This window comes from Oncorhynchus gorbuscha, unplaced genomic scaffold (genome assembly GCF_021184085.1).
Source record: "Oncorhynchus gorbuscha isolate QuinsamMale2020 ecotype Even-year unplaced genomic scaffold, OgorEven_v1.0 Un_scaffold_3401, whole genome shotgun sequence".
In the NCBI taxonomy this organism is placed as follows: Eukaryota; Metazoa; Chordata; class Actinopteri; order Salmoniformes; family Salmonidae; genus Oncorhynchus; species Oncorhynchus gorbuscha.
The window spans coordinates 1-10,091 of NW_025747651.1; positions in this window are offsets into that span (position 1 = coordinate 1).

Sequence of the window (10,091 nt, forward strand, 5' to 3'; positions counted from 1 at the left end):
TAGTCTATGTTTAGGAGGGTTATAGTCTATGTTTGGGAGGTTATAGTCTATGTTTAGGGAGGTTATAGTCTATGTTTAGGGGGTTATAGTCTATGTTTAGGGGGTTATAGTCTATGTTTAGGGGTTATGGTCTATGTTTAGGGGTTATAGTCTATGTTTAGGGGGGTTATAGTCTATGTTTAGGGGGTTATAGTCTATGTTTAGGAGGTTATAGTCTATGTTTAGGGGGGTTATAGTCTATGTTTAGGGGATGTTTGGGGGGTTATAGTCTATGTTTAGGGGGTTATAGTCTATGTTTAGGGGTTATAGTCTATGTTTAGGAGGGTTATAGTCTATGTTTAGGGGGGCTATAGTCTATGTTTAGGGGTTATGGTCTATGTTTAGGGGGGTTAAAGTCTATGTTTAGGGGGGGGTTAAAGTCTATCTTTAGGGGGGTTATAGTCTATGTTTAGGGGGTGGTTAAAGTCTATGTTTAGGGGGGTTATAGTCTATGTTTAGGGGTTATAGTCTATGTTTAGGGGGGTAAAGTCTATGTTTAGGGGTTAAAGTCTATGTTTAGGGGAGTTATAGTCTATGTTTAGGGGGGTTATAGCTTATGTTTAGGGGTTATAGTCTATGTTTAGGGGTTAAAGTCTATGTTTAGGGGGGTTATAGTCTATGTTTAGGGGGGGTTAAAGTCTATGTTTAGGGGTTATAGTCTATGTTTAGGGGGGGTTAAAGTCTATGTTTAGGGGGTTATAGTCTATGTTTAGGGGGTTATAGTCGATGTTTAGGGGGTTATAGTCTATGTTTAGGGGGGGTTAAAGTCTATGTTAAGGCGGGGTTATAGTCTATGTTTAGGGGGTTATAGTCTATGTTTAGGGGTTATAGTCTATGTTTAGGGGGGTTATAGTCTATGTTTAAGGGGGTTATAGTCTATGTTTAGGGGGGGTTATAGTATATGTTTAGGGGGTTATAGTCTATGTTTAGGGGGGGGTTATAGTCTATGTTTAGGGGGGTTATAGTCTATGTTTAGGGGGGGTTATTGTCTATTTTTAGGGGGTTATAGTCTATTTTTATGGGGGTTATAGTCTATGTTTAGGGGGGATGGTTAAAGTCTATGTTAAGGGGTTATAGTCTATGTTTAGGGGGGTTATAGTCTATGTTTAGAGGGGTTATAGTCTATGTTTAGTGGGGGTTATAGTCTATATTTAGGGGTTATAGTCTATGTTTAGGGGGTTATAGTCTATGTTTAGGGGGGATTATAGTCTATGTTTAGGGGTTATAGTCTATGTTTAGGGGGGTTATAGTCTATGTTTAGGGGGTTATAGTCTATGTTTAGGGGGTTATAGTCTATGTTTAGGGGTTTATAGTCTATGTTTAGGGGGTTACAGTATATGTTTAGGGGGGGGTTATAGTCTATGTTTAGGGGGGTTATAGTCTATGTTTAGGGGGGTTATAGTCTATGTTTAGGGGGGTTATAGTCTATGTTTAGGGGGGTTATAGTCTATGTTTAGGGGTTATAGTCTATGTTTAGGGGGGTTATAGTCTATGTTTAGGGGTTATAGTCTATGTTTAGGGGGTTATAGTCTATGTTTAGGGGGGGGTTAAAGTCTATGTTAAGGGGGGTTATAGTCTATGTTTAGGGGGGTTATAGTCTATGTTTAGGGGGTTATAGTCTATGTTTAGGGGTTATAGTCTATGTTTAGGGGTTATAGTCGATGTTTAGGGGGTTACACTCTATGTTTAGGGGGGTTATAGTCTATGTTTAGGGGGGATTATAGTCTATGTTTAGGTGGGTTATAGTCTATGTTTAGGGAGGTTATAGTCTATGTTTAGGGGAGGTTATAGTCGATGTTTAGGGGGGTTATAGCCTATGTTTAGGGGGGGGGGTTATAGTCAATGTTTAGGGGGGGTTATAGCCTATGTTTAGGGGGGTTATAGTCTATTTTTAGGGGGGTTACAGTCTAAGTTTAGGGGGGTTATAGTCTAAGTTTAGGGGGTTATAGTTGATGTTTAGGGGGTTATAGCCTATGTTTAGGGGGGTTATAGTAGATGTTTAGGGGGATATAGTCTATGTTTGGGGGGTTATAGTCTATGTTTGGGGGGGTTATAGTCTATGTTTAGGGGTTATAGTCTATGTTTAGGGGGTTATAGTCTATGTTTAGGGGTTATTCTCTATGTTTAGGGGGTTATAGTCTATGTTTAGGGGTTATAGTCGATGTTTAGGGGTTATAGCATAAGCTAGCCTGTTGTAAGTGTTACTAGCAGTTCTCATAATAGCCTAGGCTAGCCTGTTGTAAGTGTTACTAGCAGTTCTCATAATAGCCTAGGCTAGCCTGTTGTAAGTGTTACTAGCAGTTCTCATAATAGCCTAGGCTAGCCTGTTGTAAGTGTTACTAGCAGTTCTCATAATAGCCTAGGCTAGCCTGTTGTAAATGTTACTAGCAGTTCTCATAATAGCCTAGGCTAGCCTGTTGTAAGTGTTACTAGCAGTTCTCATAATAGCCTAGGCTAGCCTGTTGTAAGTGTTACTAGCAGTTCTCATAATAGCCTAGGCTAGCCTGTTGTAAGTGTTACTAGCAGTTCTCATAATAGCCTAGGCTAGCCTGTTGTAAGTGTTACTAGCAGTTCTCATAATAGCCTAGGCTAGCCTGTTGTAAGTGTTACTAGCAGTTCTCATAATAGCCTAGGCTAGCCTGTTGTAAATGTTACTAGCAGTTCTCATAATAGCCTAGGAGGAAAAACAGATGGGGCACAATGACTCCAAAACAGCAGCTTATTGTCGTAACACATATTTCCTTCAATCAACCAGTCCATTTTTTACATTTATTTGTGATAAAACTGTCGTGATTTGGCAAGGAATGCAGCTTGTTTATCCTGTCAGTTAGATACATTTTATAGCTGTGTTTTTATGGGCCTTTATTTCTGTCGGCCTAGCAGGAGCTTGTGTGGGCATTAAGAACAGTAGAGGAGCGGTTTGAACCTATTTCAGTGAGCGAGACCAGGAGGAGAAAATGAATTTAAGGAGAAGAACTAATGCTTTGGCCTGGTTTATTTTCCTTGTTCCCTGCAAATGCACATGTACTAATGGAACACGAGAGTCAAAGCAAATTAAACAATTCCAGACAAAATATAACTTGCCTGTTCAGGCAGCCACAAACCACATTCCACAAAATAGTTTACCAGTCTAAAAAACCCAACTGATCTCTAGTCTGGTTAAAGAGTGAGTTCTGGCGTCCGTTTGAGTACTCCATTACTCGTGCTCATCCCTAGGCCATGCCACGGTCAATACTAAGAATCCAATTCAGTCCTTGGATGGGCAAGACAACCCAAGGACTGAATGTATGACTGAATGGATACTAACTACCGTGTTGGAAAATGTGGAATGCAGCTGAAAATGATCGACGCCGACCATACCGATCACCTTATCGCAGGCGTTTTCGCTGATATCGTTCATTATGACGAGTAGCCTCCAGGCTACTAGAGAAACGGGACATTTGAAATGAAATAAGTTTGCTAATATGGGTGATTATTAATGGAACAATTGATTGTCACAACCATCAAACTAGTAGTACGAGATAACTGGGGGAAGAAACTGAGGTGCAGATTAATGTTCCAAAGGGATTGTTCTATTTATCCTTATCGCACCAATTCAAGGCAATTTAATGGCGCTCTGGATTTCTGTCCATATCGCCCAGTTCTAAATCAATATGTAGCTGGTTAGAACGGTCATATTAATACTCGTTACATCATTGTTTTGTATCATAATGTATGGTGCTGAGCCCAGAGAGAAACAGGCACCAGGGTTCGTTTTGTAATCATAATGTATGGTGCTGAGCCCAGAGAGAAACAGGCACTAACTCCACCAGGGTTCGTTTTGTATCATAATGTATGGTGCTGAGCCCAGAGAGAAACAGGCACTAACTCCACCAGGGTTAGTTTTGTATCATAATGTATGGTGCTGAGCCCAGAGAGAAACAGGCACTAACTCCACCAGGGTTCGTTTTGTATCATAATGTATGGTGCTGAGCCCAGAGAAACAGGCACCAGGGTTCGTTTTGTATCATAATGTATGGTGCTGAGCCCAGAGAGAAACAGGCACCAGGGTTCGTTTTGTATCATAATGTATGGTGCTGAGCCCAGAGAGAAACAGGCACCAGGGTTCGTTTTGTATCATAATGTGGTGCTGAGCCCAGAGAGAAACAGGCACTAACTCCACCAGGGTTCGTTTTGTATCATAATGTATGGTGCTGAGCCCAGAGAGAAACAGGCACTAACTCCACCAGGTACGTTTTTTAATCTAACCCTATTACAGGGGCTGAGCCACTGGCTTACTGGGGCTCTCTCATGCCGTCCCTGCAGGGGGTGCGTCACCTGAGTGGGTTGATTCACTGTTGTGGTCATCCTGTCTGGGTTGGCGCCCCCCCCTTGGGCTGTGCCGTGGCAGAGATCTTTGTGGGCTATACTCAGCCTTGTCTCAGGATGGTAAGTTGGTGGATGAAGATATCCCTCTCGTGGTGTGGGGGCTGTGCTTTGGCAAAGTGGGTGGGGTTATATCCTTCCTGTTTGGCCCTGTCCGGGGGGGTGTCCTCGGATGGGGCCACAGTGTCTCCTGTCCCCTCCTGTCTCAGCCTCCAGTATTTATGCTGCAGTAGTTTGTGTCGGGGGGCTAGGGTCAGTTTGTTATATCTGGAGTACTTCTCCTGTCCTATTCGGTGTCCTGTGTGAATCTAAGTGTGCGTTCTCTAATTCTCTCCTTCTTTCTTTCTCTCTCTCGGAGGACCAGAGCCCTAGGACCATGCCCCAGGACTACCTGACATGATGACTCCTTGCTGTCCCCAGTCCACCTGGCCATGCTGCTGCTCCAGTTTCAACTGACCTGAGCCCTAGGACCATGCCCCAGGACTACCTGACATGATGACTCCTTGCTGTCCCCGGTTCACCTGACTGTGCTGCTGCTCCAGTTTCAACTGTTCTGCCTTGTTATTATTCGACCATGCTGGTCATTTATGAACATTTGAACATCTTGGCCATGTTCTGTTATAATCTCCACCGGCACAGCCAGAAGAGGACAGGCCACCCCACATAGCCTGGTTCCTCTCTAGGTTTCTTCCTAGGTTTGGCCTTTCTAGGGAGTTTTCCTAGCCACCGTGCTTCTACACCTGCATTGCTTGCTGTTTGGGGTTTTAGGCTGGGTTTCTGTACAACACTTTGAGATATCAGCTGATGTACGAAGGGCTATATAAATACATTTGATTTGATTTAATCATAATGTATGGTGTTGAGCCCAGAGAGAAACAGGCACCACCTCCACCAGGGTTCGTTTTGTATCATAATGTATGGTGCTGAGCCCAGAGAGAAACAGGCACCAGGGTTAGTTTTGTATCATAATGTATGGTGCTGAGCCCAGAGAGAAACAGGCACCAGGGTTCGTTTTGTAATCATAATGTATGGTGCTGAGCCCAGAGAGAAACAGGCACCAACTCCACCAGGGTTAGTTTTGTATCATAATGTATGGTGCTGAGCCCAGAGAGAAACAGGCACCAGGGTTCGTTTTGTATCATAATGTATGGTGCTGAGCCCAGAGAGAAACAGGCACTAACTCCACCAGGGTTCGTTTTGTATCATAATGTATAGAGAAACAGGCACCAGGGTTAGTTTTGTATCATAATGTATGGTGCTGAGCCCAGAGAAACAGGCACTAACTCCACCAGGGTTACGTTTTGTATCATAATGTATGGTGCTGAGCCCAGAGAGAAACAGGCACCAGGGTTCGTTTTGTATCATAATGTATGGTGCTGAGCCCAGAGAGAAACAGGCACCAGGGTTCGTTTTGTATCATAATGTATGGTGCTGAGCCCAGAGAGAAACAGGCACCAGGGTTCGTTTTTGTAGGGATTTTGGATAAAAGCTGAAAACAAGATCTATGGTAAGCTAAGCACAGGCTTAGGAGATCTTATATGTTTTGTTCAATGAGAATTCACTTTTTGTTCATTTTTAAGCATTTATGTAATAAAAAAAAGAACATCAAGTCTTCTTAATTCATAAAGGTCGTACAAATCAAATTGAATCTAATTTTATTGGTCACATACACATGGTTAGCAGATGTTAATGCAAGTGTAGCTAAATATTTGTGCTTCTAGTTCCGAACATGCAGTAATAGCCAACGAGTAATCTAACCTAACAATTTCACAACTACTTTATACAACTTTATACACACAAGTGTAAAGGAATGATTGAAGAATATGTACATATAAATACATGGATGAGCGATGGCCGAACAGCAAGATGCCGTAGATGGCATAGAGTACAGTATATACATATGAGATGAGTAATGTAGGGTATGAAAACAAGATGCCGTAGATGGCATAGAGTACAGTATATACATATGAGATGAGTAATGTAGGGTATGTAAACAAGATGCAGTAGATGGCATAGAGTAGAGTATATACATATGAGATGAGTAATGTAGGGTATGTAAACAAGATGCAGTAGATGGTATAGAGTACAGTATATACATATGAGATGAGTAATGTAGGGTATGTAAACAAGATGCAGTAGATGGTATAGAGTACAGTATATACATATGAGATGAGTAATGTAGGGTATGTAAACAAGATGCAGTAGATGGCATAGAGTAGAGTATATACATATGAGATGAGTAATGTAGGGTATGTAAACAAGATGCAGTAGATGGTATAGAGTACAGTATATACATATGAGATGAGTAATGTAGGGTATGTAAACAAGATGCAGTAGATGGTATAGAGTACAGTATATACATATGAGATGAGTAATGTAGGGTATGTAAACAAGATGCAGTAGATGGTATAGAGTACAGTATATACATATGAGATGAGTAATGTAGGGTATGTAAACAAGATGCCGTAGATGGTATAGAGTACAGTATATACATATGAGATGAGTAATGTAGGGTATGTAAACAAGATGCAGTAGATGGCATAGAGTAGAGTATATACATATGAGATGAGTAATGTAGGGTATGTAAACAAGATGCAGTAGATGGCATAGAGTAGAGTATATACATATGAGATGAGTAATGTAGGGTATGTAAACAAGATGCAGTAGATGGTATAGAGTACAGTATATACATATGAGATGAGTAATGTAGGGTATGTAAACAAGATGCAGTAGATGGTATAGAGTACAGTATATACATATGAGATGAGTAATGTAGGGTATGTAAACAAGACGTAGATGGTATAGAGTACAGTATATACATATGAGATGAGTAATGTAGGGTATGTAAACAAGATGCAGTAGATGGCATAGAGTAGAGTATATACATATGAGATGAGTAATGTAGGGTATGTAAACAAGATGCAGTAGATGGCATAGAGTAGAGTATATACATATGAGATGAGTAATGTAGGGTATGTAAACAAGATGCAGTAGATGGTATAGAGTACAGTATATACATATGAGATGAGTAATGTAGGGTATGTAAACAAGATGCAGTAGATGGTATAGAGTACAGTATATACATATGAGATGAGTAATGTAGGGTATGTAAACAAGATGCAGTAGATGGCATAGAGTAGAGTATATACATATGAGATGAGTAATGTAGGGTATGTAAACAAGATGCAGTAGATGGCATAGAGTAGAGTATATACATATGAGATGAGTAATGTAGGGTATGTAAACAAGATGCAGTAGATGGCATAGAGTAGAGTATATACATATGAGATGAGTAATGTAGGGTATGAAAACATTATATAAAGTGGTATGATATTATCTCATAGAAAAAGCCATATAATATCTCCTGAACCTGTGTTAACCTCAGACCTTCTCTTTTTGACGTTTATCCCAAAACCCTGTTTCCCCAATGAACTTTCCCCATAGCAATGACTGAACAATCCAGAGGTAACTCATTTCCGTTTTTAGGACTCCAAGCTGGTGAGCATCTGTGAGAGGAAAAACAAAGCCACTACTGGATTCGGTCCAGGCTTTCCTTCCAGCCTTGTAGGACGTAGCAGTCTACAGAAACATCCAGCCTTGTAGGACGTAGCAGTCTACAGAAACATCCAGCCTAGTAGGACGTAGCAGTCTACAGAAACACCCAGCCTAGTAGGACGTAGCAGTCTACAGAAACATACAGCCTAGTAGGACGTAGCAGTCTACAGAAACATCCAGCCTAGTAGGACGTAGCAGTCTACAGAAACATCCAGCCTTGTAGGACGTAGCAGTCTACAGAAACATCCAGCCTAGTAGGACGTAGCAGTCTACAGAAACATCCAGCCTAGTAGGACGTAGCAGTCTACAGAAACATCCAGCCTAGTAGGACGTAGCAGTCTACAGAAACATCCAGCCTTGTAGGACGTAGCAGTCTACAGAAACATCCAGCCTAGTAGGACGTAGCAGTCTACAGAAACATCCAGCCTAGTAGGACGTAGCAGTCTACAGAAACATCCAGCCTAGTAGGACGTAGCAGTCTACAGAAACATCCAGCCTAGTAGGACGTAGCAGTCTACAGAAACATCCAGCCTTGTAGGACGTAGCAGTCTACAGAAACATCCAGCCTAGTAGGACGTAGCAGTCTACAGAAACATCCAGCCTAGTAGGACGTAGCAGTCTACAGAAACATCCAGCCTAGTAGGACGTAGCAGTCTACAGAAACATCCAGCCTAGTAGGACGTAGCAGTCTACAGAAACATCCAGCCTAGTAGGACGTAGCAGTCTACAGAAACATCCAGCCTAGTAGGACGTAGCAGTCTACAGAAACATCCAGCCTAGTAGGACGTAGCAGTCTACAGAAACATCCAGCCTTGTAGGACGTAGCAGTCTACAGAAACATCCAGCCTAGTAGGACGTAGCAGTCTACAGAAACATCCAGCCTAGTAGGACGTAGCAGTCTACAGAAACATCCAGCCTAGTAGGACGTAGCAGTCTACAGAAACATCCAGCCTAGTAGGACGTAGCAGTCTACAGAAACATCCAGCCTAGTAGGACGTAGCAGTCTACAGAAACATCCAGCCTAGTAGGACGTAGCAGTCTACAGAAACATCCAGCCTAGTAGGACGTAGCAGTCTACAGAAACATCCAGCCTAGTAGGACGTAGCAGTCTACAGAAACATCCAGCCTTGTAGGACGTAGCAGTCTACAGAAACACCCAGCCTAGTAGGACGTAACAGTCTACAGAAACATCCAGCCTAGTAGGACGTAGCAGTCTACAGAAACATCCAGCCTAGTAGGACGTAGCAGTCGACGGTGTGTGGCTGAAAGAAACATCCAGCCTTGTAGGACGTAGCAGTCTACAGAAACATCCAGCCTAGTAGGACGTAGCAGTCGACGGTGTGTGGCTGAAAGAAACATCCAGCCTTGTAGGACGTAGCAGTCTACAGAAACATCCAGCCTTGTAGGACGTAGCAGTCTACAGAAACATCCAGCCTTGTAGGACGTAGCAGTCTACAGAAACATCCAGCCTTGTAGGACGTAGCAGTCTACAGAAACATCCAGCCTTGTAGGACGTAGCAGTCTACAGAAACATCCAGCCTTGTAGGACGTAGCAGTCTACAGAAACATCCAGCCTTGTAGGACGTAGCAGTCTACAGAAACGTCCAGCCTTGTAGGGACGTAGCAGTCTACAGAAACATCCAGCCTTGTAGGACGTAGCAGTCTACAGAAACATCCAGCCTTGTAGGACGTAGCAGTCTACAGAAACACCCAGCCTTGTAGGACGTAGCAGTCGACGGTGTGTGGCTGAAAGAAACATCCAGCCTTGTAGGACGTAGCAGTCTACAGAAACATCCAGCCTTGTAGGACGTAGCAGTCTACAGAAACATCCAGCCTAGTAGGACGTAACAGTCGACGGTGTGTGGCTGAAAGAAACATCCAGCCTTGTAGGACGTAGCAGTCTACAGAAACATCCAGCCTTGTAGGACGTAGCAGTCTACAGAAACATCCAGCCTTGTAGGACGTAGCAGTCTACAGAAACATCCAGCCTTGTAGGACGTAGCAGTCTACAGAAACATCCAGCCTTGTAGGACGTAGCAGTCTACAGAAACATCCAGCCTTGTAGGACGTAGCAGTCTACAGAAACATCCAGCCTTGTAGGACGTAGCAGTCTACAGAAACGTCCAGCCTTG